Consider the following 27,347-nt stretch of genomic DNA (forward strand, 5'->3'; position numbering starts at 1 on the left):
CTATAAAGTCCACAACTATGTAAAAACAAGCTTCTAAACTGAGAGCCATAGGAAATGTATACATTCTTCTTGACCATATTGCACCAGTGACCATCTACAACCAATCACATGTGGGATCTGACAGGACTCTTGTGTTTCCTCAGGCATAAGGAAGCAAGATAATATTCTACATAGCAGCGTAACCACTGTAGTTGGGTTTTTGCATCTTTGTTCCCAAAATTTAGCTAAGGAACAGGGAATACTAATGCTGCACTATAATATCTTTCTGTATGTCTCATTCGACAATGTCTGTTCAGTTCCCTTAAGTAGGAGTGATATGTTTCAGCACAATTGTCATGCTTAGCAAGCTGGGACAATAAGCAAGGCAAAGATGGGGAAAGACCCTGAGCATTACAAAGAGTTTAAAATAAACTACTGAAGAGAAGCAGAAGTAGTACCAGGGGATTGTTTCCTTGAACCTTTAAGAAGAACATTCTTCCCGAACTGTTTTGCTATAAGAAGACAGTGAAAAAATGCAAGTATGTTACTATTCTTCACACAAAGGAGTTATTTATCAGTATCAACTCATGCAACATTCCTTGAAAGTTAGTCTGCCCCATATCTGTATCTTCACTATTTCCAAAGCTATTGATTCCTTATAAAACTCCTCAATATGTGGACTCCTTCTGATCACCTCCATGCATGAGAAAACACAGCAGAAGTTGCTACACAGTCCATTTCATCCTGGCATTAAAAGCTGCTGCTATACAAGATCAGTTCCAGTCCTCAAAACCCATTAACATCTTAAATGCTTGAAAGCGATGTGTTTGGATGCTGTGCTCTTTAAAGACACTGCTGCTGATTTATAACGAACTGTAGACATACAATGAGCTTTAAAAAGGTGCTTTACTGAAGCTGTTGCATTGAACAGATGCCACAAAACCATAGGCACCAAACTGTAAAGCTGTATTAGTTCTCCAGTGATGTGGAAAGAATACCTTTCTGTAAAGAATATCCAGCAGTGGGGGGAAAAACACCTGCTACTAGTCTTCCTGGGCATTGGGACTGGATAACAGCATACTTCAGGGAAATACCCTGGCCTATTCCAGAAAATAAACATTGTAGTAGTGCATAAATTACATTCCAGAATTCTACAAAAAGAGTTTGCTTTGCATTCTGGTCATTTTCTTCAGCCTCTCCTTCTACTTTATTTACACATCTTCCATGCAACCTGTTAAAACATGCTGCCAAATAGTAGCAGCAACCCCCCATCCCCCACCCCCCAAAATACACCTACGTCAGAAATACACACTGGTTCTGAAGTAACCCAACTGTAGGAATTGATCTTCACTGATTTTGTACAATTTAAGTCCTTTGTAAAGGGTTAAAAATACAACTAAAATTGTGGAAGATAAATACATTTTACATGCATCTGAAAGGAAACAGTTGCGATAAATAAGACGGTGGTCAATCTGTAGGGTAGGCCTATCTAAGCCCCCGTTCAAATTGAGGGCAACCTAATGATCAAGAAAGTTTTCAGATTAAGGCTAGTCTTACTAATGTCATCTTCTACTGAGAAAGGCACATTATAGTGAATTACTCATGCTATCTCTGCATTATAAATAACACTAGCCATGTCTCTACTTCCACTCAGTCCCTTGTTCCAGGAGTCCGAGATACCACCAATAAAGGGAAAAGTGCCAGTGCAAAGAGAGTCGTTACTTCTTGCAGAACTGGAACTAGAAGTAACTTCTCTCCCATTCCACTACTGTAACTAGTTACAAGTCTATATCAGATGAACTGTCTCCCATATCAGAGAACCTGAGTAGCCTTACTGTCTACCTGAGTTGAAGATACTGTTGCTTAATGCTAGGTTGCTGAATAGGTAAACACCAGTGATTCAGGACTTGGCATGGATTGCAGTCCCCAATATAGAACTGGAATGGCTTCATTGTGTCTGATGTTGTTAATGAAATGATTGAGAGTGAACAAATTGAAGCTGAAACAAGATACGGCAGAGGGGCTTTTGGTCACTCGAAAGGCAGATTAAGGAATAGGGACTGACTACACTCTACTCAAAGACTCATGCTTACAGTGGGATGTATTCCTGGACTTGGCTCTGAATAGACACCCTAGTTATGGTAGTGAACAGGAGGGTATCTGTACAGCTGAAACTAATGTCGTAACAGGATAGGTTCCTAGAGAAAGCTGATCTGATCATAGTCACCAACAACTTAGTTACATTCCATTTGGACTACTGCAACATTTTATGTGAGGCTACCTTTGACAACAGTTCAGAAACTTCAGCTGGACTAGAATGCTTTGGCTAGAATATTGCCTAGGATCAGTTAAACTGGGCACAATTTAAAGTGCTGGCTATGACTTATAGAACCTTAAGCCTACCATCTTCCATATGAGGCTTTCTGGGTGATAAAATCCAAAAGTTTCTCTTTCTGATATTGTGAAAAAAGAGGGACTTACTAGTAGCTCCTCCCAGGATATGAAATTATTGATTTATCTACCAATCTTATCAATTATTATTTATCTACCTTTCTATTAATCAATGACTCTAAGGTGCCTTCAGTGACATTTATGTGATAGTAAGACAGAATTCAAATTACATCAATCAATATATAGTTACATATATGAAGCTGCTGGGAAAGGTCATCCAGAGGTTTGGGCTGAGGTCTCAGCAATATGCTGATGATACTCAGCTCTACCTCTCTTTTTCATCCCATCCAGGTGAGGCTGTCCCCATCCTGAACTGAGGTTTGAACTCAATCATGGAATGAATGAGGGTAAACAAACTGAGGCTCAATCCAGACAAGACAGAGGTGCTACTAGTAGGGGAGTCTTCTTACAGGTTGGAGGGGCATTGCTCTGTCCTAGATAGGGTTGCACTCCCCATAAGGGACAGGGTCTGCAGTTGGGAGGGTACTCCTGGAACAGGTTTCTCCCTGGAATAATACCAGGTGAACTCTGTCCAGGGGTGCTTTTTTCCAACTGCATCAGATTGATCAACTTTGCCTCTACCTGGACTGATAGAGCCTGAAAATAGTTACCCACGTACTAGTAACATCCAGAATAGATTACTGCAATACGCTCTATGTGACGCTCCCCTTGAAGATGGTATGGCAAGTATAACTTGTACAGAATTGCGTTGCTTGGTTAGTAATGGGAGTACCTAGAGCAACCCATATAACATCTATCCTGAAAGAATTACACTGGTTACCAATTGTGGCCTGGGCTTAACTCAAGGTGCTTGTATTGACATATAAAGCCCTAAATGGCTTAGGCTCCAATTATCTTAAGGAGCACCTATAGCCATATATGCCTACCCAGTCTTTGAGATCTATTCAGGAAGCCCTCCTGAATGAGCCACTCGTTAGGGAAGTGAGACAGATGGCTGCTAGGAAGTGAGCCTTTTCTGTTACTTTCCCCATATTTGGAATGCTCTCCCCAAGAAGATTCACCTGACACCTTCTTTATACTCCTTTCAGTGCCAGGCAAAGACCTACCTTAAAAAAATATATATCTGATGCCACAAACCTCTGTATTTGTATTTTAATTGATGCTGTTTATGGATTTTAGAAGGTTTTAGTTGTATAATTAGTTTTATAATGGTTTTTAATTTTATTGTTAGCTGCCTAGAGATGCTATGATGCAATAGGCAGCATACAAATGGTTTAAATAAATAAATAAATGTAGAATCTCCAAAATGATGCACAAATAAGAGAGTATATGTAACACAATTTGAGAATGTAAATGTTCTGCAGTGATAGAAAACATTTGTATCAAGGTATTAACAAGATCTGTCAGATAATACATATAGGCCAACATCCTCAGGAGAATATGACAGTTATAAGATCATGCTGCATTTAACAAGCATACACTGTTACTCCATTTGCAGCATATTAATACTGATGAACATTAAGACTCCTTTCTAAAAATGGCATTGCTCATTTAGGTTTCACCTTTCCTAATTCTGTTTTTCATTTTGATGGAAGACTGTAAAGTCTGAAGGCCTCTTGTACAGATGCCAACAAAAACAAAGGTAAACTTAGAACTTTCATTAACTGTAAATTATAAGAGCAAACAGAAATAAAGATTGATGTGAGCAAGAGGGAACGCTAAAGCCTCATCAAATGTAATGTGTAATACCTTAACCCAAACATATTTTGGGATGACTGCCAGAAAGATGGGTATATATGTGGGAGGCTTAACAGAATACAGCTTGAGCTGAAATGTGTAAAGTTTTCACTTTTACAGGGAAAATAATTACAACTCAGCAAAAGCAGGGCCTTATTAACACATGAATGCTATATATAAACTGCCATTTTCCTAAATGAACCATACATGTAAATCTCTAAGTTCTGATAGCAGATTGTATGGGTCCCATTACTACATACATGTACTAGGAAGGAGAAGCGGTACTAGTACATTTGACACTTATTCAGTTTATTGGATTAAATTTGGATCTTGAAATTTCCAGCTTTCATTTAGAAATGAACCTGTAGACCATAATTGTGCAAATACAGGATTTTAAAAGTAATGCAAGAATACTTAGGGAAGAAAAACAATAGGAAGGAGCAAAAATCCAAATTTATTATATTGTTCAAGGCAAAAGGCAATTAGTACTACAGTATAAGGCATTCATGTATCATGATAACAACATTTATAAAAATACTAAAATTATGTTATTTACTCCTAAATAAATGTAGATTCTGTCAACGGTTAGCTGATACTTCCGGATAAGCTCTGAAAAGTTGTTGCTCAGTTCCAGAATATAGTATCTTGCAATGGGCACATGCATTGTTTAGGTAAGAAACATAAGGAGCTAAATGAAATTGTTACTGTGGATGGGCATAATCTGTTAAATCCATTTGTTGTTCTTACCTAAATTAAACAAAAGGGCTAGAATACCTAAGCAGACTGAATAAGGCTGCCAACTATTTTAAACAGCATATTAAGATATTCTTCCAAGGCTATGCCAAAGCTATCCCATGGTGCCAACACCATCACAAGTATAATAGGTGATGGCCAGAGAGAGGATCATCTCAGAAATGGCACTCTAGCAAAACTGACATAGTGTAAAGTTTGACATCTTTTCAGTGTCATGTGAAAGCTTTAACTTGCTTTTTTATTTTTTGGATTTATTTAATTTTTGGCCTACGCTGTCCTCTGTCTCCACCCCTTCCACTAGCCACAGCCCCTTTTTATCCTTTCTGAAATTGCTATCTGATCTTGAAGAGGCAGTCAGAGCAACTATCTCTGTATAGGTTGAGAAGGGCAACACTCTCTTCTGAGATCATAGTGTTGTCTCTGACCTCAAACGGGTTTCTGAGCCACTTAGGTCCCTGGGAGATTCATCCAAAGGACATAAAGATTGTTCTCTCTTGTTGCTTTGCTGTTTAAAAAGGCCCAAGGTTTCATACAACATAAATATTAAAATATAAAGAAGATAAACCAGCTAAACAATTTCTGTTAAAATAACCCTGAAAGATTGTACAGGCATACAGTACTTTCCTTATCTGCGTATCGGTGTAAAAGATACAAATGTGTCTTCACTTTTACGTTAAGAACTCAAGTAGAAACACAGAAACAGAACAAGTCAGAAGGGGTCTCCTCAGTCATCTAGTCCAACCTTCAGCTCCAGCCAGCTCCGCTCATGACATGCCTACCATGTGCATGTTCAATCTATCCTTGAACAGCCTCACCAATGGGGCTTCAACCACCTCCCATGGAAGCCCATTCCATACCCTCAGGGCCCTGTCAGGAAGCACTTCCTGGAATCCAAATTGAACCTTGGATCCCTGAACTCTGATCTATTGGAACGCATCCTGCCTTCCTCCACAGGAGTGAACAGGTCTCTGCATGACACCACCTCATATACCTCTATGTTGCCAAAAGACTCCCTTGGAGTCACCTCTTCTCCACACTGAAAAGACCCATTTCCCTCAGTCTTACCTCATATGGCTTCCCTTGCAGTCTGGCCATCATCCTTGCGGCCCTTCGCTGCACCAATACCAACCTGGCTATATGCTTCCTGTAATGTGGAGGCCAGAACACAATACACCAGAGTAGTATAGAGTGGCAGCAATACCTCTCCCAATCTAGAAGTCACACTTCTGGCTATGCTTCCAACTCATGTTTAGCCTGCTGTCAACCAGTAACCCAAGATTCTTTTCACAAGTGCTGCTGTCCAACCACGTGCCCCCTGACCTGTACTTATGATACCCATTCCTGTGCCTCAAGTGCAAGACTTTGCACTTAACTGCATTCAGTGCCATCCTGTTGTCCCCTGTCCACTTCCATAGTCTGTCCAGATCCTTCTAGATCCAGAGTACCTGTTCCTCAGTTGTGGCCACCACCCCCATTTTAGTATCATCTGCAAATTTAATCAGCAGACTGGTCACCCACTCTTTCAGACCACTGATGAAAAGAATGAACAGGATTAGTCCAGGACAGAGCCCTGGGTGTCCCAGCTCATCACTGGCCACCATCCCAGTGATTGCCCACTAATAGTTACCCTCTGCTTTTGGTCTGTTAACCATGTCCTAATCGATCGGACAGTACATCAGTCTATCCCAAAACTCCTCAATTTCTCAACCAGGATAACATGTGGCACTTTGCCAAAGGCCTTGCTGAAATCCAGGTAAACAACATCCACCATGTCCCCTCCATCTAGCCACCTTGAAACCTCATCATAGAAATCCACAAGGCAGGAGCTCCCTATGAGGTATTTCTTCATGAACAAGTGGCAGTATCCATCACCTACAAACCACTAATGGACAGAGTGATGCACTTCATTCAAATAGTCCAACTGAATTAGGAGGATCAGTGAAGGAGATAGATACCATTGCAGCGAAAACAGAAATACTGACTCTAAATACGATGGATATTTGATGAAGTTTGTTCTACTTCCACAATGAACTATTATTTTATTCACTTTTAATCTGCATCAAAACAATCACATTTAAATAGGTATATGAACTATTTTCTTTTTTAAAACATTAATTTCTATGCATTTAAGGTATTTTGATATCCTTTTTGAACATGAATGCATTGAAATATTTGGTAATTGAAAAATGTAGTAAATAGGTGTTCCCATCTGCACATTAACCTAGGGGATGCTGAACAAGTCAGATTTCTGCTAGCAGTATGTAGGCTTTGAAAAGGGAATTCAGTCCTTTGAGCCAAAATGATGAACACCACAAATCTGCAATTGTTGATCTTTGACTCCCTCCAGCTACATAGCTAAAAGTGGCAAAACAGTCATACATATGGAAACGTGCTACAGACTCACAGTAAATGTTCAGAACATGGGAAACTGCATTATACCAGGTTAGACCATTGTTCCATCTGGCCCGGTATTCTTGACACTCACTGGCTGTGGCTGTCCTGGATTTCAGGCAGGTGTTTTTTCTCCCCTGGAAATGCTGAGAGTTCAATCTGGGCCTTTTGCATGTATAATATTGTGTATCGCTGAGCTACAGCTCCTCTTCTATCATATTACACCCCCTTAAAGTTACTATAATTTTGTTCAAGATCTTTTCCTAGTGCATTATTCCAGATTCTTACATTCAAACTTACCCAAAGAGCCCATCTGCTCAGCTATACACACTACTGTGACTACATCAGACTGGTCCATTGCTTATTACAGTACAGATATTGACACCAATTTAAGAACACTCTGTTTCCCTCTGTGTGTCTTCAAGGCATTCAGTAGTTTGAGTCCAAGTTATTTTACTGAATGCTTGAAGCACCAAGATGAAGCACATGGCTGACAGGTTGTGTAGGTCTCATCCAATTTGGAACAAGGTTGTGGAATGAAATCACGAAAGACTGAGGGAGCCACCTCTGAATTCAACATTCTTTTTCCTCAAAAACAAATCACATTTATTTGGACCTTGACTTTGTTAAAAAAAAATCCCCATATGCCAAGAAGCATAAAACAATTTAAAAATCTACAGCCCCCACCCCCTCATGGAAGAGAAAAGGAGAAACAAGAAAAAATACACATGATGGATACCAGTCTTGTTATTTGATTAAAGTGATCAGATAGTAAAGGACTGAGAACAGTATGAAAATCTTGAATAGAATTAATATAGTTGAAAAGAATCAGATAATGTGATTCATTTAAAGATACAGATAACTATATATAAATAGGGCTACAATGTTGTTATTATATTTTAATAGAATTTGTATTCTCTATGGCTAAAACCGAAATCTCTGAAGCCATTATATGCATTGTCTTCAAAAGTAATTATTATTCTGCCTACTGCATTTGCAAGGATGGTGTGAGGATACTGGGTGATATTATTATAGAATGTCAGAGTTTGGTAAGCTCTACTTTCTGGTTTCATTTCAAAGGCAGAAAGGCTTGTCCACCATGTTGGCAGGCAAGTGGTTATCCCAAGAGAAGTGGGGAGAGGAATTAGTTTGCTTCGCATTTTAACATAAACATGCTTATTTTACACTTCTGAAACAATTCACAAACCAAAGATCATCCTTCGGAATCTGCACTTCTATTTTTGAAACAAAAATTGAGTTCTGCAATTGAAAAAATACATTGAAAATGTATATATTAAGGAAAAGTGCACACAAAAATGCATGTATTAGTGGTATACAGAAATGAATACAGATTTTCATGTGAACTTTAAAGACACCCCTAAATTTTGGAACAGATCCAAACTTTAGACTAGAAAAGAATCAAAATGTAGGACAAACTGAATCAAACTCTGAAAAAATAAGAAAACCCAAACCTAATTTGCTCATCTCTAGCCAAGTAATTTTTTCACAACAAGGTGGGCTGAAGGTAGATTAGATCTCTTGGTAGGATCTCTGAATGTCGACAACAATTTCTGATTCCCAACTGTCCAACAATAGCAACTAAAAGGTGCTCCCCACTCCCCAGTTAGGTTGCTGAAGAAAAAATATTTGGGTGGAAATCTTAAGTGTTTTGTCTGTATACTGATTATAAGTCCCTGGGACTGAAGATACACTGTTCTTTCATTCTTAGTGAATGTCTGACTGTATCTCTATTTTGCACCACCCTCCAATTGGTGGATCTTGTAGTTCTAGTAAAAGACTAAGCAGATGCAGTAAGCTTCAAGTCCTTCCATCTCTGAGGCAGAAAATGAATAAAACTGTTGAGAAAAGATGGGTGCAAGTAGACAAAAACTTGTCTTTCCTAATTGGCAGTTCACTTTTTTACAATTGGAAGAAGTCCTTTGCTGCAAGCATCTGAATTATGAATAAGGACAATGGGTAGCATGGGCCAGGGAAGTAGATCAGCAACAGATCACATGCTTTCCTGTAGATGAAATCTTTTTATTTGGTAATAAAAGAAAATCAAAAGGGACTATAAGGCAACTCAAGGGGATTTCCTCAAACTGGGGAAATAGGCAACAAAATGGCAAATAGATTTCAACATAAGCAAGAGCTCATTCTATATTTATTTGCTTATTTATTACGTTTATATCACATCTCAAAATGTAACTGATGGGTCACGACTTGATTGTTCTGTACTTAGGTTATGAAAATACTTACCTAGAAAAGCCAGTCTTGCCCCGTTCTCTGAAGGTTTGCTTGTTTGTTGAATAATTGATTGATTGATTGCATTTATATACCACCCCAATAGCCCAGAGGGTGGTTTACAAACATTAATAGGGTGCTATACAGCAAACTATTTTCCTGACTTAAACATGAACATACACAACTTGCAGGAGAAAATGTCTTCCATCCATCTTTTGGCTGATTCACTAGCTTTTCATTTGCATATTACCTGCACAAGAGCAAGATCCAAAACTATATTCCACCTGCAGTCTAAAGTTGTGCAAGGCCATTTAACACACCCACGCTGTATTTTCCTGCACATGTGTGGAATTAGATGGTAGACTGAGGTGACTGAAATCTGGACCAGGACAAATCAGTTTCCAGACATCACTTTATATTTTGCAGGTTCTCCCACATTACACCTTCCCCATCCCTCCATATTACAAAATAGTTTTAGCACAGACTTCACTGGCATGAATTTACAGGAGGCTACTTAGTTGGGTTTGGAAAATTTTTGTGAACTCTCCAGAGAACTTTGACTATTGCTCCAAATAATAATTTTAAAAAATAGCAAATATTACCTCACCCTTGCAGTCTACAGAATGTGACTGCTGCTTCATACTGTGTAGAACAGCTTTAAAGCCTGAGTTCAGAGGGTCACATAACATCATATAAAGAAGGCTCCCAGGAGCTGCAACTTTCATGAATTCATAAAGCCATACAGAAAGCCTGTTTCTTACACTGTGTGCTCATTAGGTATAACCAATGACTGCTACTATCTCTCTCCTTCACAACTATATGGTGTGACAGTAGCTTTCTTAGAGGGAACAAGAGCCACTGCATAGTGGGTTACATATTTACTGTGACTCAATAAATCCAGGTTCTAATCCATAAAACTCACTGGATGATTTTTGTTAATTGTCTTATTGTTAAACTGTCTTGAGGCCACGGTAAGGGACAGTCTAGAAAAGTTTTCAATAAATAAATTCTGAGTCAGTCACAGATGCTTATAGGGTGATGGCTGTTGTGAGTATAAAATGAAAAACAGAAGAACCTTGTAAGTTCTTCTGATCTTCATTTGGGATCCTTGCAAGAAGAACGGGGGGATATAAATGTAATGATGATAATGATGATAAAAATAATAGGCAGGAGGAAGAGGAGGAAAAGAAACTCTGTCTCCTATCTCTTCCTCTAAATTGTTCTCTCTGGCACTATCTGCATGCATTACTATATTTCAGGGCAGTGACAAGGAGAAGAAATGGAGGGGGAGCACAAAATTATTTCCTGGTTTTCTCAAGCAAAAACCAGCAAGATACTATACTGAAGCCTTTTCCAATGGTGCCCTTCAGATGTGTTGTACTACTACAGTGATAGTTCAAAGCCACCGTGTACCAGCAACAGCAGAATCAGTAACTAGTGATGTTGGCAAGACAGTTTTCTCCTTATTCAGGGAGAACAGTATGGGTATTAGGTGAAGGCTGGTAGCAATTTTGGTTACCCGTAATCACAATAGCTTCTGCAGAATTTCTATACTGTGGTGAATGCCTTGAAGACAGGGTAGTGTTGGCTAGGAGCTTCCTACAATACTCAAAAGTATCTTTCTTCAGTAACTGTATATGAATAACCAAAATGAATGAGCTTCTGAGAGATTTATGGAATACTGTGTTTCATAAATCTGTCTGTGCCCCAAGTATTATAATTTGAAAAGATATCATAGACCTATGACAACAGATTGAAACCTGGTGCGGAGGTGGAACACCTTTCATGATTGCTTGTAGAAGATGCCTATTGTATGGGTTTCTCTGAATGGCTGTTCCCTCCTGTGGTAAAATGCACAAACCATTAGATAACAATCAGATAATTTATTATATGTACAGTACCGGTAATGTTTTGACAGATTTTTTATTTTACTATTGCTTCAGAAGATAACTATTCCTGGTGGCAAGTACTTAAGCATTTCTGAACTACGTCTCGTTTTACGAAGATGTTCCTAGTAGGGAAAGTGAAACAATTACTTTTAAAAGGCATAGTATACAATGTCTGTATCAGCATAATTAATGACAATCTCCTCCTTTTTTCATACAGGCAATCATATAATGTATCAAACAGGTTTTCCACAAAGTCAAATAACTTTTGTCTCATATTGGGTTTTCTTTTGTTCATTCAGTAAGTGTCTCTGATATTCTTCAGTAATGTTTCATGAAAATCAGAAAGTAATAAACAGCACAAGTCAACACTAATTTTGTTGAAATCTGCCTGAATTAACAAAATATACAATTATGATGATTCCATCAATGGTAGGCCTATGACAAAAACAATGTCCAGTACATCACCAACAACTGTCTTACTGGGAACTTACACCTGTCATTCATTCTCAAATAGCCCTTTTTTAAAATAATGTGAGATAACACCCTGTCATATTGATATGACTGTCAGAGTGTTGCCAGACAAAAGCGTACAATCTGAACTGAAGCAATTTCTCTTCTAGTGATCAAACAAGGGTATGTCTGTATTTTCTTTCTCATATAGGGAAAACCTATAGTGAATGCCCAGTCATTTCTTCCTCCAAATATTCTGAATAACTGAAATAATTATTAGCTCAGTATGCATGCTGGTAGTCCTAACATTGGCCTATTACACTATCTGGAGTTCTGCAACATCCTAGCAGTGCTGTTCAATGTTTTAATTAATGGTTCAGTTCACATTCAATAGTAAGAAAGGGCTTTTTAAACCCTAGATTACCACAAGTGTTAGCTTCTGCAATTCAAATGTCCTAGCTTGGTTTATCCTACTAGTGAAGTTCCTAAGCAAGCCACTTCTGGCTTGGTTATGCCCAAATCTAGAACTCTAGCTTGTCCCTCCCAAACAAATTTACTAAGTCAGGGATGGAGCATGCCTGACTCATTTGGCTGCTTCAACTGTAGGAATAACAACATGAGATGGTTAAGAGGACTTGCTAACTGTTACCCTTGCATAGCAATTGTGCCAGTGAATTGAAGACCAAACGCAAATTATTTTTTATCAAATCTAAAAGTGATAAAAAGGGTTAGTTTATACAAAAATTTAAAAGAAAAGTACCGAGTTAAAGAAAAACTGACTAACCTGAAGCACAACTAAGGAAGACTAGTAATTACCATGAATCATGACCTCTATATGAATCAGACACATCTTGGTATTATAAAACATAATAAAAGTCCTTTGGGAATGTGTTAGTAGAACTAATGTGAACAGACATAGAATGAAGCCTGTCTATTTCTTACAAGGCTCAGGTAGAATGTTCTGTTAAAAAAAAAAGGTCATTGTTTGTACAGACAGGCTGAGCTAAACCAAAGAGAAAAAGAGAAGCAGAGATATGATAAAAATTGTAAGCAAATGATACATTTACAAAATCCTGACTCAACAGAAAGTATCTAGCTTCTATTTTCAATGTATCTAATATCTACCAACAAAGAAGAGGAACGGGAAGAGCTTTCATTCATCTGGGACCTAATTGTATTCTTCACCTATTTGAAAGGCAAGCTCGGTGAGTTTTGAGAAAGGACTTTTCCTGAGTTGTGGAATCCCCCACAAAAAAGATGACTTTATTGTTTACCATTTTCCTTTCATGGGTGAAGGGGTAATTCAAAAATACATTAAATGCATCAGTATCCGTAAAGATCAATAAAAGACAAGTTGCATTGGGCTTGAAATTACCAAACCAGATTAGGACTGGAAAGTTGATTAGTGGAAATTCCAGGACAGATCAAAGGAACTACTTCTTTACACAATGTATCATTAAACTATGTAATTTACTTTCACAAGATTTACTGAAGACCACTCATTTGAATGGCATTAAAAGGGGACTGGACAAATTCCTGGAGGAGAAGTTTTCCAACAGCTACTAGTCCTGATGGTTAGTATGCCACCTCCAGTATCAGAGGTATTATGCCCAAGTTGCTGGGAACGTAAGTGGAAGAATATTATTACACTCAAATCCAGCTTACAGGTTCCTGTGGACATCTAGAGACCACTGTGAGAAGAGAAGGCTGAACAAGATAGACCTTGGTCTGATCCAGCATAGCTCTTCTTATGGTCTTATCAAACAAAAAAAAAAAGAACAAAACTTCACCATGAATAAAACAGACCAACCCAGGAAAATAATGTGGGATTACATGTCACTGTCAGCCAGTGTTGGTTATAAATTATCTGACAGAAAGGAAATAGACTGCATGACTATTAAAGATCCTTCCATTCTATGACTATACACAAGGAAAAGATAACTGTCTTATACAGGTTTGTTAAGGATGTGTTGAAAACAGTCATGGGATTTGTACTAATTTTTGAAGCCTGTAGTTCAGCCTTGTAAAAATAATTCAACTTGATTAGGCCAAGGTTCTGCTCACCATATTCTGAATGCTCAATTCTGAATGCTTGAGTTAATCTGAAACACACTTATTTGGAAGTAAGCCCTATTGATTTTGATGACACTGGTTTCCAAGTCAGCACACTGAAAGTGATAGCCTTGGGCACAGTGAACATTCTGAATTAGATTTGTCCAAATAAAAGCATTCTAAAATAAGCTATGCGAAGAGCAGAAATAGTTATGAAGTGTTTTATCAGCTGTTGTGCTGCAAATGAGTAAGAGATTTATACTTGATACCTGGACTCCTAGAAAATTAGAGAATCTGCTGTGAAAAGATTATATGTCCTTTCTTTCATCCCCCAAAAACCAAGGCCTAGTTCATAGTTCTATATCTACTATTGTCTCAAAATATGAGATGTGTAGAATTTTGTAAGGGTTCCTTTTGGCTGAGAAAATTGCATGGAAGAAGGGGGAAACATTCACAATCACTCCCACCATGTTCCTCCAATTCTTTGTGTATCACCTCCTTCCTGTTTGCAACTGCTGCTTTGGTCAGGGGAAGGAAACATCTCCACTGCCTAGGCTATTGCTCCAATACTCCTTTTCTTGCCAAACTCATGACCTGCAGGTACTTTGTTGGAGTCTTCAAATGGTTCCAGCTCTGGGCACATATATTTCAGCATAGACATTTGAGGCACAAAGAAGAAGGAAATCACATTGGAATAAGTGGCCATACAGCTATCCCATAGAACACAATGCAGCATGATGCACCCAGATAGGTATTGTCCACATTATGGTACTTTTGAAGGGATGTGCATGAAAATGTGTGTTTTACATTTTGCCTCTAGTGGCCAAGTCAGTATAACCACATCACAGAAAGGGACCGTCAGCCAAGCTTGCCTAACAAGAGAGATGCAGGCTCTCTTCCACTTAACATTGTTTCCCATATAAAACATATTGCATGGTTTTGCAACCTGTGGAAAAAGGTCAACAATGCTTGTAGGGGATGAATCAGGAAATGTTTCACTCTGCACTAGTGAATTATGCTTTAGCAAAAGGCCTGCTATGAAGTCTGTTTGTTTGATGACTGAAGTAGGCACTAGGGCTTTGTTCTAGAAAAGCACACCCAGAAAACAACCCCGTAAGATAAATATGGTGATAAATTATAATGCCTACATTTTTTGGAAGCCAGAGGTGACATATGTTTTTTAAAAAAACATACCATTACCCAAGAATATTCTTGTGCTCTTTTTTCTATCCTTTTGTACTTATAGCATTACCGGTTTAAATTAGGTAGAGAGGCAGCTATGCATGAGAGACTGCACTCAGCAGGGTCTATCACTCAGAAGTCAAGGATACATGTCCATGATTTATCATGTTTTTCATGGTAATTAGCCAGAGTGCCATTTTGCTTCCACTAGCATCAGTGTATGCTCCTTTCCTTTCTTTTTTACCTTTGGCCTCTTTTTCCGGCATTTCATTTGCATATCTCTCAGTCTCTCATCCCATACTATGTTTTATTTATGAAACAGACCTTCCTGATCATACCTTTAATGTAAAGGAGACTGTAATTAGTGTGTCTATCTGCTGGGTAATCCCTTTCCTACATTATATGCAAAGATGTTAAGGGTATATAACAGTTTACAGTCAGTATTAGGTTTAATTATACTTAATGAGAGTTACTGAATCTCTTTACTAACTGTACCTAGGAGTGCAACTTTTAGATGAGTCTCTTCCCCAACCTCATTTTGCTACTTTAATCATGCAACAAAGCACTGAATATGCAGTACTTTAACATATAAAACCTCTTCAGGTGCACCAAATAGGTGAGGCACCTGTTCTGCAAAGATGCAGTAGAATCAGCACTGAACAATGGCATCCTTGTGTGGAAGAAAAAGTGTTCTTATCTAGCACATTCTTGTACACAGTGTTACTAAGAAAAATTTGTCCTTCCAGCTGAATAGATACTCCCTGAGACAGTCTCCCATGTGAGATAACAGTATATTCAGTTTACAAAATAATTCCACCACCACAGAATACTGTTTATCACTGTGCTTATTCCATTACTTAGCTAGTTCGTTCATACTTTTACATCATGTTTTTCAATTGACGTTCTCACACCTTATCATACCATTTATAAAAAAAGCAATTTATATATTAGAAACCCCCACCCCTCACAACAAGAACTAGTATATATTTTATTTATTTATTTATTTATTTAAAACATTTCTATGCCGCCCCCATCGCAACAAAGCCTCGGGGCGGCTCACAACAATGTCTTCTTTACCTATCTACCTCTGCCTTTCTTCCCTAATTTAAGATTAATTTCAGTTATATTTCAAAACTAAAAATGCTTTAGAAATACATGATGCCATAGATTCAAAATCCACAACACTCCTTCATTCCATCTGACACCACAGCAAACAATTGTACTGCATGGATACGAAAGAATGGAATAAAACAAGGTAAATACAAAGTATTCTTTGTTATATCTCTATCTGTTTATTGGTGTTAAAGAACTCCAGAATTAAAAAAACAAAACAAATGGGGGTGGGGAAGGGTAGATTAGGCTCAATAAGTAACAAGGATATCATTTCTTCCTCCCTGCCATCTGTATTACTCCAAGGTTTCTACGTTTTGTATATTATAGATAGTAAGTTTTGGAAGAAGGAAACATACATTGTATATAGATAATTGTAAAATGTTGCTAATACAAACTATTATTTGCATAGTACTTTGCTCAATATCGTACCAAAAATTAGTTCTTGCCATGTAAGACTCTTTCTCAAGGGTTTGTCTTTGTATTATTAATTCATTAAAAAAGAGCTGAACCCAAATTTCATTTTATTCATAATGTGAAAGCTACACTTTAAATTTCTAAATGCTTCAGTGACCCCATATCTCTGGAATTCCCTGCCTCTGGAGGTCAGGGCAGGCACCAATACTGAAAACAGTATTACTTCAGGAAAGCTTTCTTGACTGGCCAAAAGGAGTTATTACTAATACTCTTTTATCATATTGTTTTATTTTTTCCTCTGCTTTTTATTTAATTGTTCCCTGATCTGGAATCTGTAATGTTACACATCAATAAATCAAAAATTATTTCTTGATGCAAAATTGATTCAAAGTTCTGTTTTTTAAAGCATAGCAGTGAATTAAATCTGCATCCAGTTAAAGTCAAAGAACTGTGGCACTTGCTAAGGATCTGGTATTTGTTTATTTTCCACAAATCCTATACCAGGTCCATGTGCTCCTTTCCAGATTGCCATTGGAAAAACATCAGAAAACCATTCTATATTTTGCTGTCCTAACACTTATGTAACTTTAACTTTACTGCACAGCTATTTATAGTAATGTATACTACTACAATTTTGAAATATATTATCTGATAATAAACCTTGTGGTAATGATTCAAGAAGGACAGCTAAACATGGATTCATGAACAGGTTTTTTTGCAGATGATATAGGATGACTCAAGTCACTGTCATGTCTGCAAAGACAAGGAGTTATCATTCACGAATGAATGATACATCCAGTCAGTGTTCTATTAAACAAACAAAATAAAGAGTTCAAAGTTCAGACATTTAGAATTGCATATTTACTACTTCATCGCAGCAAACATTTGAATGTCTTTGCTAATGTGAAATGTGAGTAGACATGACATTTATTAATTTAAGTAATCATATCACTGTTTTATATTTCAATGGCATACTCAAGGTAGTATACATAACTAAGGGTGTTTCCAGAAACAGGGGCCCTAGCAGTTAGAAAAAGAAGACACTGTGCATGCAGCTAATTTATCATTTATTAATCAATTGCTTTTTCACTCTTTTAAAAAGAGAAAGTCATGATGTGGCAGGAAAACATGAAAAGGATGAGTGGAAGATTTTATTTGTTTGTTTGTTTGTTTATTTAGGGAACTTACTTTATTTATTTAGGGAACTTCTATGCCGCTCCATTCGCCAAAGCCTCAGGGTGGCTCACAATCATAAATAAATAACATAATATAAAACAATATAATTTAACAGTATAAATTAAGTCATCCTGACCAAAGAATAAAATAAATAAATAATAACAACAATTAAAATAATGTTTGAATAAAAAGGTCTTCGCCTGGCGCCGAAAAACAAATAACGATAGCGCCAGGCAGACCTCTCTGGGGAGCGCATTCCATAGATTGGGCGCCACAGCAGAGAAAGCCCTCCTCCGAGTACTTACCCTCCTAATTTCCTTCACGGAGGGTTCCTGGAGAAGGGCCTCTCCCACTGACCTCAAGGGGCAGGCGGGCATATATGGACATAAGCACTCCTTCAGGTAACCAGGACCCAAGCTGTTAAGGGCTTTATAGGTCATAACCAACACTTTGAATTGGGCCTGGACGTCAATGGGAAGCCACTGAAGCTGACGGAGGACTGGAGTCGTGTAAACATAACGCCCAGTCCCCATCAGCAGCCTGGCAGCTCTATTTTGAACCAATTGAAGTATCCGGACCGTCTTCAAGGGCAGCCCCACGTAGAGCAAGTTGCAGAAGTCAAGTCGGGAAGTCACCAACACATGTGTCACCATCGCCAGGCAGTCATTCTCCAGGTAGGGACGCAGCTGATGGATCAGCCGAAGCTGAAAGAAAGCGCTCCTCACCACCGCTGCAACCTGAGCTTCCAGTGAAAGCTCTGGGTCGAGGAGCACTCCCAAGCTGCGGACCTTGTCCCTAAGAGGGAGTGCAACCCCATTCAGGACTAGGTTCAGTTCACCTTCCCCGAAGCCCGATCCGCCAACCAACAAGACCTCCGTCTTGTCTGGATTGAGCTTCAGTTTATTGGCCCTCATCCAGCCCATTACCTCGGCCAGGCACCGGTTCAGCACAGCCACTGCCACACCTGGATTGGTGGAGAACGAGAGGTAGAGCTGGGTATCATCAGCGTACTGATGATTCCGCAGCCCACACCTCCTGATGACCTCTCCCAGCGGTTTCATGTAGACGTTAAACAACAAAGGGGACAAAATGGATCCCTGCAGTACTCCATGGCATAGCAATTTTATGTTTGAATTCTTTGAGAACTCTAGTATGGATACCATCTAGACCAGTTTGTCAATAAGGTTGAGAACATCTTTTGTCAGTACTATCTGCCTTAATTCCTCAGACTCCCTTCAAGAATGCATAAGCTCAAGGACAGGAAAAGAATTCTTTCAGCTTCTCCGCAATATTCTCATCCCCCTCCCCCACAGTGCTCTTCTAATTCCATTATTGCCCAATTGCTTCAACTAGCAGTATCCCTTCTTTTGATATATTTCAAGAACTCTTTATCATTGTTCCTGATTTGTTAGCAATATGCTGCTCCAACTGTTTTCCTGCTTCTCTAATTGTCTCCTTGCATCTCTCTAGTGCAATCTTGTGGCCCCTTCTGTTCTTTTCATTTGTGCAAGATTTCCATTTCTTGAAAGAAGCTTTTTTCTCTCTAATGGCTTTCTTGACTCTACTTTAAAACCATGCTGGTGATTTCTTGGACTTTATGCTACCTTTCCTCACTTGTAATATGCATGTTATCTGTGCCTATACTAAAGTATTTTTACTAATCTCCAAATGCTTTGAAACAAATCTGTCTTTTGGGTTTCCCTCTTCAGTTTCTGCTTTACCAGTTCCCTCATTTTTAGGAAGTTTCCTCCTTTGAAGTCAAATGCAAAAGTGTTTGATGTCTTTGGTAGTCTTCCACTTAACTCTGTATTAAATCTGAAACCAGGATGATCACTGTTACCTAATAGCTTGACAACATTTACATCCTGTACTATGTTCTGGGCAAGTCCACCTAGGACTAAATCCATGATTGCTTCCCATCTACTTGGTTCTACAACTAATTGCTCAAGGACACACTCATTTAGGACATTGAGAAGTTTAATGTCTTTATCAGAACTGGAACATACACTTATCAAGTTGATGTGCAGATAGTTGAAGTCACCCATTATTAAAGTACTGCCTTGTTGAAGGTCTCCCTGATTTAATTTCCCATCTCAAGATCACCAGTATTCTGGTCTAGAGGACAATAGCATATTCCTATGACTAAGTTAGTTTTGGAGCCAGGAAACTCCCTCCCCTTCATCTACTCAGAATGAATTGATCTAAACTGTATACCCCTAGGTCCTATTGACGTTCCCCCAGTGCTTAATTTAAAAGCTGCTTTGCCACCTTTTTAATGTTATGTGCCAACAGTCTGGTTCCATTCTGGTTCAAGTGGAGCTCATCCCTCCTGTACAGGCCTGTTTTGTCCAATATATTCTCCAGCGCCTATCAAATGTGAAACCGTCCTCTTTATCCCACCATCTCATCCATGCATTCAGATTCCTCAGCTGTGCCTGTCTAGCTGGCCCTACATGCAGAATCGGTAGCATTTCAGAGCATGCCACCTTGGAGGTCCTGGATTTCAACCTTCTACCCAGTAACCTAATTTTGGCTTCCAGGACCTCATGACTACCTTTCCCCAAGTCAGTGGTACCAACACAGACCACAACCACAACACTGTCTACAAGGCTATCTAGATGTTAAGTAATATATGCAACCTTCACACCAGGCAGACAATTCACCATGCAGTCTACACTCCCATCACAAAACTAAATATCTATGTTCCTAACAGTTAAATGTCTCACTAACAGAAGTCCCCCACCCTCCAGAGGCATATCCTCTGTTGAAGAGGATGCACCTTCCAAGGGATCATTTCCCTTTTCCTCAGACACCCTCCTTCCCCAAGACCCCCTTTCTCCATGACTGCAAAGCAGCTGTTACACAGGAGTTGGGACTCTCCTGATTGGTTCCCAGGTGTCTCAGCATCCAGCCCATCAACCTTTCTTTGCTTCTCTAGGTCAGCAACCTTGGCTTCAAAAGAGCAAACATGTTCCCTGAGTACCAGAAGCTCATTATATCAAGTACACACCCATGACATCTGTCCAATACACTGGATAATCCCCACACCCCTGCTGGCTTTCTACCTTCATAACTGGCTTAATTGGTATAAGTGGGTTTGTTCACGTGAAAAAACTTGGGGATTTGGGATTTTATTAAGTTCCTCTATTCTAGCAGGAGAGGGAAATGGGCTTACTTTACACTGGTTTCTTGCACTTTATCCCCCTTGACTCCAGAAGGGAGCAAAACCCCAAGGCCTGGCCTCCTCACCCTGCTGCCAAACTTATCCTATTACTCAACTCATTGAGCTGATGCTTTTTAATGAAGCCGAGATGCCTCTTCATCCCTGGGGCTTCTTGCACTCCAACAGCAATCTGCCTCATAAGCTTGACTTCTTATACAGCTCTAGGTAGGCTGGCCCAACTGCTGGAGTAACCAAATTGATTGGAGGATCTTGTTTTAAGAGCAACTTCCTTCCCATTAGTGGCAATGTGTAGAAAACAAGCAACCTGTTTGTATGGGAAATGTTTTTAAGATGACTGACCCTTTTTCCTAGCATGTCTCAAGCATGATACAGGACGTGGCATAAATGTCACCATGGATTCTCCCATTTCCTACCCCCCACAAAGTACAATCCTACCAATTTATTTCATTGTGTTCAGAAATAAATCCCACTGATATCAACAAGGTTTATTCCCTCCCTACTAGTTCTATTTAAACCAGAGCCTCAAGAACACCCCTTAAACATGAGAAAGGAACCAGCTAGATTAACTTTTCTTGGAAGACACTAATTTGGGTGTTGTTATTTCTCTTTGAAACCTAAAATGAAGAGTTGTCTGAAACCAAAAGACTCAGATACAGTTGTCCATTGCATTTGGAAACACAATAAAACAAACTGAACTGGAATTCTTTAGATATTTGAGTACAACTCATTTCCATGCTAATGAAGAGAAACACAAATTGTCTGTTCTTTGGAGGACTTTCTCCAGGAGTTTCTATATGGACCCATGGCCTGAATGGCTCTTCTTCTGGCTGACTCCATCAGTGTGATACTGGTATCTTGTTTAAAGTGTTTTGAATGTTTTATTATATTCTTTTATTTGTTTTAACCTTGCACTGTTCATCACTTCAGAATTTTTGAATGTGGAGTGGTATAAAAATACTAGAAAGGGGAGGGGAAAGGAAAGGAAAGGAAAGGAAAGGAAAGGAAAGGAAAGGAAAGGAAAGAGAGAGAGAGAGAGAGAGAGAGACAGAGACAGAGAGAGAGAGAGAGACAGAGACAGAGACAGAGACAGAGACAGAGACAGAGACAGACAGGAGAAGTGAACAAACAAGAGAGCAATCAATGTAAAAATAGGGTGTCCTCCATGTCCAAGATTGCTCAGAAGGCAGGTTCATTCCTAAAATCTAGATTTTTTTCCAGTCAGACACTAAATGCAACATCCTGTCCTATCATTTCTTTGGGTTTTTTTAGGTTTTGCTACAGTGGTAGCATTATACTTATACCACATTCTTTCTCTTGAAACTTTACCAGATAATCAGTGATAGAATATGTTTCGCATATTGTCCTTGAAGCTGTTCCAAGAAAAAAATAACTGCTTAAGTTAAAACAAAGATGGTGGGGTGGCAGAGAAAATATTAACTTCTTTGCATAGCAGATGTATCTGCTGATTTTTCTAGTCACTGAATACATAGTGTTTGCATCTTTTTAAGTATCCGAGTCCTTCTATTGACCTTCATATATTCAAATGGATCTTATGACCTTATGAAGAGTCCTTCTGGATCAGACCAAAAATCCAACTAGTTCAACACTCTTTCTCACAGCAGTGAGCCATATACATATAGAAAGCCCATTACCTGAACATGAAAGCAATAGACTTTTTCTTAGTAACTAGTATTCTGAAATATGACTTATAGTTTGCATGATCTAAACAAGCTACTATGGCTTGTTCTGAGCTCCTAGTGCTTGCTGCTGCATGCTGGGCACAGTTCTGATAATCACCACCAAGGTATTGTGTTGTACAATCCTGGGCAGCATGGCTTGTAGGATAGTGATTTATTTACCGGCTGTTTAAGCCATGGTAACTCAGTTTAATCTTATGTCACAAGATGCTGTATCGGATGTTTTGTATAGGATCCTATGCTGTATAGGGTTTTTTTTCATTATCAGTCATTGTGTAGTACTCTCTGGTGTTTCACCTAATGTCCTTTAATCACACTGCAAATGATGTAATGGCAAATTTTGAAGTGCAGTAGCTCATACTGACAGCTTCTAAAGTTATAATCCATGAATTCTTCTGAAGAATTCATGGTCATGCCACTGAGACATTCATCTCCTTTGATTTGTTAACAAATATCAGTTAGCTTAAGCAGTACTAAAATAATTCCTATTTCTAATTTGTTTACTCACAACCAGTTTGCGAATGTTCCAAAATACCTGCAAATGAAATTAACAAGTACGGGAGCATCCCATAAGAACATAAAATCCATGCCACATCAGACTAAAAGTCATCTGATGTAGCATTCAATTTACACAGTGGCCAACCAGACAACAAGACATTATTACATTATTACTATATTGCATTTATATATGCTCATTCTTGCTTTTGCAGAAAACACAAAAGAACCTTATGAAGTTTTTCTCCTCTCCATTTTATCATCACTACTCCGATTCTGTGAAGTGGTTTAGGCTAAGAGTCTGCGACTGGCCCAAAGTCACCCAGTGAGCTTCTTGGCTGAGTGGGGACTAGAACCCACATCTCCTGGGTTTCAGACTCACACTATGCACAACTACACTACACTGACAGAAGCACAGTAACATCCTTCTGTACACATTTGCCAGCAACTAGTATTGAGACAGAAACTAGAATACTGGAGGCAAAATACAGCCATCATGATTAGTAGCTATCCATAGCCTTATTCTCCCTATTAGCATACCATTCAAACTCCTGCCAAGGAACTCATTCAAGAGTAGTTAGTGCACCATTTTGACTTTTGCAACTGAAGCCTGCTCCACATGAATTAGGAAAGCAAGCAAGCAAGCAAACTACCCAATTTTCAAAAAGGGTAGTAGAAAGGACATGGGGAATTAAAGACCGGTTAGCCTTATGTCCATTGTAGGAAAAACAATGGAAAGGCTCATAACAGAGAGAGATCTAGTGATGCTAGATAGGGAAGGGAGGCTGACAGCCACACAACACGGCTTCCGCAAAAACAGGTTCTGCCAGACAAACCTTGTGGAATTCTATGACAAGGTTTTGCGATGGCTAGATGGAAGGGATGCAGTGGATGTGGTATACCTGGATTTCAGCAAGGCCTTTGACAAAGTGCCCCATGATATCCTGATGGAGAAACTGAGGAGTTTTGGGATACACCAGAGCCCTGGCCGGTGGATTAGGGCATGGCTGACTGACCGAAAGCAGAAGGTAACCATTAGCGGGGAATCATCGGGATGGCGGCCAGTAACAAGCGGGGTCCCCCAGGGCTCTGTCCTGGGACCGATCCTGTTTAATCTTTTCATAAATGACATGGAAGAAGGGGTGAACAATCTGCTGATCAAATTCACAGACGGCACTAAAACTGGAGCAGTGGCCACAACGGAGGAGCAGGTACTCCAGATCCAAAAGGATCTGGACAGACTGTGGAAGTGGGCAGGAGACAACAGGATGGTGTTCAATGTGGATAAGTGCAAGGTCTTGCACTTGGGGCATAGGAATAGCTGTAATAAGTACAGGTTAGGTGATAAATGGCTGGAGAGCAGCACTTGTGAAAGGGACCTCGGGGTACTGGTTGACTGCAGGCTAAACATGAGTCAGCAGTGTGATGTGGTGGTCAAGAGGGCGAACGCCACCCTTGGTTGTATAGCCAGAAGTGTGGCTTCTAGATCAAGAGAGGTATTACTACCACTCTACACGACTCTGGTGCACCCACAATTGGAGTATTGTGTTCAGTTTTGGGCCCTTCATTACAGAAAGGATATAGCCAGGTTGCAGTCAGTGCAGCGTAGGGCCACAAGGTTGGTGGCTGGTTTGCAGGGGATGGGGTAAGAGGCGAGACTGAGGGAACTGGGTCTCTTCAGCCTGGAGAAGAGGAGACTCAGAGGGGATATGTTAGCGACATACAGGTATGTGAGGGGATGTCACATGGAGATGGGTAGAGACCTGTTCTCCCCTGCAGAGGAAGGAAGGACACGCTCCAATGGAGCAAAGCTCAGGGAGCCAAGGTACCATTTGGATGCCAGGAAGCACTTCCTGACAGTCAGGACCCCGAGGGTGTGGAATGGGCTTCCCCGGGAGGTGGTTGAGGCCCCATCGGTGTGGGTGTTCAAGGATAGGCTGGACGTCCACATGGTGGGCATGTTGTGAGCGGAGCCGGCTGGTGCCAGAGGTCAGACTAGATGACCCGGGAGACCCCTTCTGACTTGCTCTGTTTCTATGTTTCAAACAAATAAATAACTGGGTTGGGCAGTTACGGCATTGCTTAGGCAAAAGGATTTCCTCCATGCATGCCTGGAGTTTAGAAAGACGCAACTAGGGATGATAAACTGGGCTGGTTAATAGGACATCAGGATGCTTTTCATTTGCTTTGCACAACAGGGCTGCTACACTCAAGGCACAAAAATAAAAGAACACTGTGTACTATGTATCACCTGCTTAAATGTAGCCATTGCATGTTAGTTAGTTAGTTTCTTAAAAGTTTTTTACCCTTTCCAAATGCTTCTTTAAAATGTTCCTCCTCAAAGAAGCCAAGATGTTTTCTACTTTTTCATCACCTACCATTACTATAAGATCACCTTTGGTGGTCCTGTGTAAGATTGGTGAGCGCTAAGAAAGAGATATTTCTCAATGGTTGACCCTACTCAAGGGAATTCCTTTTCAGAAAAGGTATGATGCACTCATCCAAGTCTGATTTTAAGAATATTTTAAACATTCATCATATATCTGTGGATTCTAATGGAAAACTTTTATCTTATTTGCTACTGATGAATATTTTGAAAATACATGAAAATTGTATTATTAAAAAGTGCGTATTAATTATGCTTTTAAGTGCAGAACACTTTAAAAATGGAACCATCTGGTGTTTTATCAAAACTGGATTGTTTAAACATTGCTTATACATTTATGTATACATAAACTGCTACAACTCCAACAGAATTTGACAAAATGTAGCACCATTGTTGTTGTTCTTAGTTGTGAAGTTGTGTTCGACCCATCGCAACCCATGGACAACACTCCTCCAGGCCTTTCTGTCCTCCACCATCCCCCAGAGTCCACTTAACTCAGTGACTCCATCTAGCCACTTCATTCTCTGCCATCCTCTTCTTCTTTTGCCGTCAATTTTGCAGCACCATTACAGTTTTATAAATAGGTGGAATAATTTGCATTGGGTCAGTGCAGCTTGTTGTTGTTGTTAGTATTATTATTAGTGGTAGTAAATAAAATTAAAAGGTAGTGATTTGACTCCTTTGTAAAATTTACTGGAATATGCACTGAAATATGTTGTTAATGTGCATATCAGTAAACAGTAATAAGCACACTGTTGAACTTTGTGATGACAGCCTGTGAATGGTTGCCTACATTCCTGGGCAATGGTCAGCTTTGCAATTTTTTCCTGATTCTTCACTGTAATGATTAACTAGCCTACTGGGCTATTACTCATAGGAGGTAGAACAGCAGCCAACAGAGCAGTAATACTGCTAGCATCTTCCCATCAAGCAAGCCTGACAACCCTGGCTGGATAATCTAAATAATAATTTAATGAATCATATTATTAAAAAGAAAAGCTAGCAACAGTGGAAAATTCAAAGTTTGTAATACTAGAAATACATTTGCTGAGTGCTTCCTTTAGACTAGCATATATGCTTGCTTACCCCATGCTTACTATACATAGCAATGTTAGCAACACTAGCTATCTAGAATTACTCAGCAGCACTAAAAGTAAGTTACTTTAACAGCAGTTAGCATGTACTGATGCTAATAAATGTAGTTATTCTGTCACTTTTAGAACACAGTGTCCAGTCAGCAGAAGCACAAACTGCAGATACTCTTAGATATTGAAGAAAGTTTAAGCCAGGGGTCTCAAACTCAACTTACCTGGGGGCCGCTGGAAGTAGAGTCTGGGTGAGGCTGGGCCGCATCAAGTATTCCACCACCGTGGTGGTGGTGGGCTGCTCATCCGGAGGCCGGCCCGAGCGCTGCCAGCGCTTTGAAGGCTGCAGGACCCCTCCTCCATGCCCTGCCCGTCCTGACAATTGGTCTGCGGGCCGCGAGTTTGATACCCCTGGTTTAAGCCATCTCAAGCTTATAACAACCCTATGAATCATTGCCCTCCAAAATGTCCTTTTCTTGAAATCCCCATTCAGCTGTTATAAAACCCAAGTGTGGGTTGCTTTATGGAACTGGTACATCTCATATTTGATCTTCCCCTTTTGCTCTATCTTCAACTTTCATATAGCCTGAAGTGTCTCATCCTGCCTAACCTTGAAAGCTAAGCAGGGTAGGTCCCGTTTGAAATAAGGATGGATGACTTAAATGTTATGAATCAGCCAGATAGCTTTGGATACAGGCGGTATAGAAA

At 39.5% G+C, this 27,347-nt stretch overlaps 1 protein-coding gene across 17 annotated transcripts in view; it reads right to left on the reverse strand.

Moving 5' to 3' along the window:
- Positions 1-27,347, reverse strand: part of ZBTB20 (zinc finger and BTB domain containing 20) — a 635,479-nt gene that overhangs the window by 492,660 nt on the left and 115,472 nt on the right. The gene's annotated exons all lie outside the window — the stretch shown is intronic.

The sequence above is a fragment of the Varanus komodoensis genome, unplaced genomic scaffold (assembly GCF_004798865.1).
Source record: "Varanus komodoensis strain SLA01 unplaced genomic scaffold, ASM479886v1 scaffold4, whole genome shotgun sequence".
In the NCBI taxonomy this organism is placed as follows: Eukaryota; Metazoa; Chordata; class Lepidosauria; order Squamata; family Varanidae; genus Varanus; species Varanus komodoensis.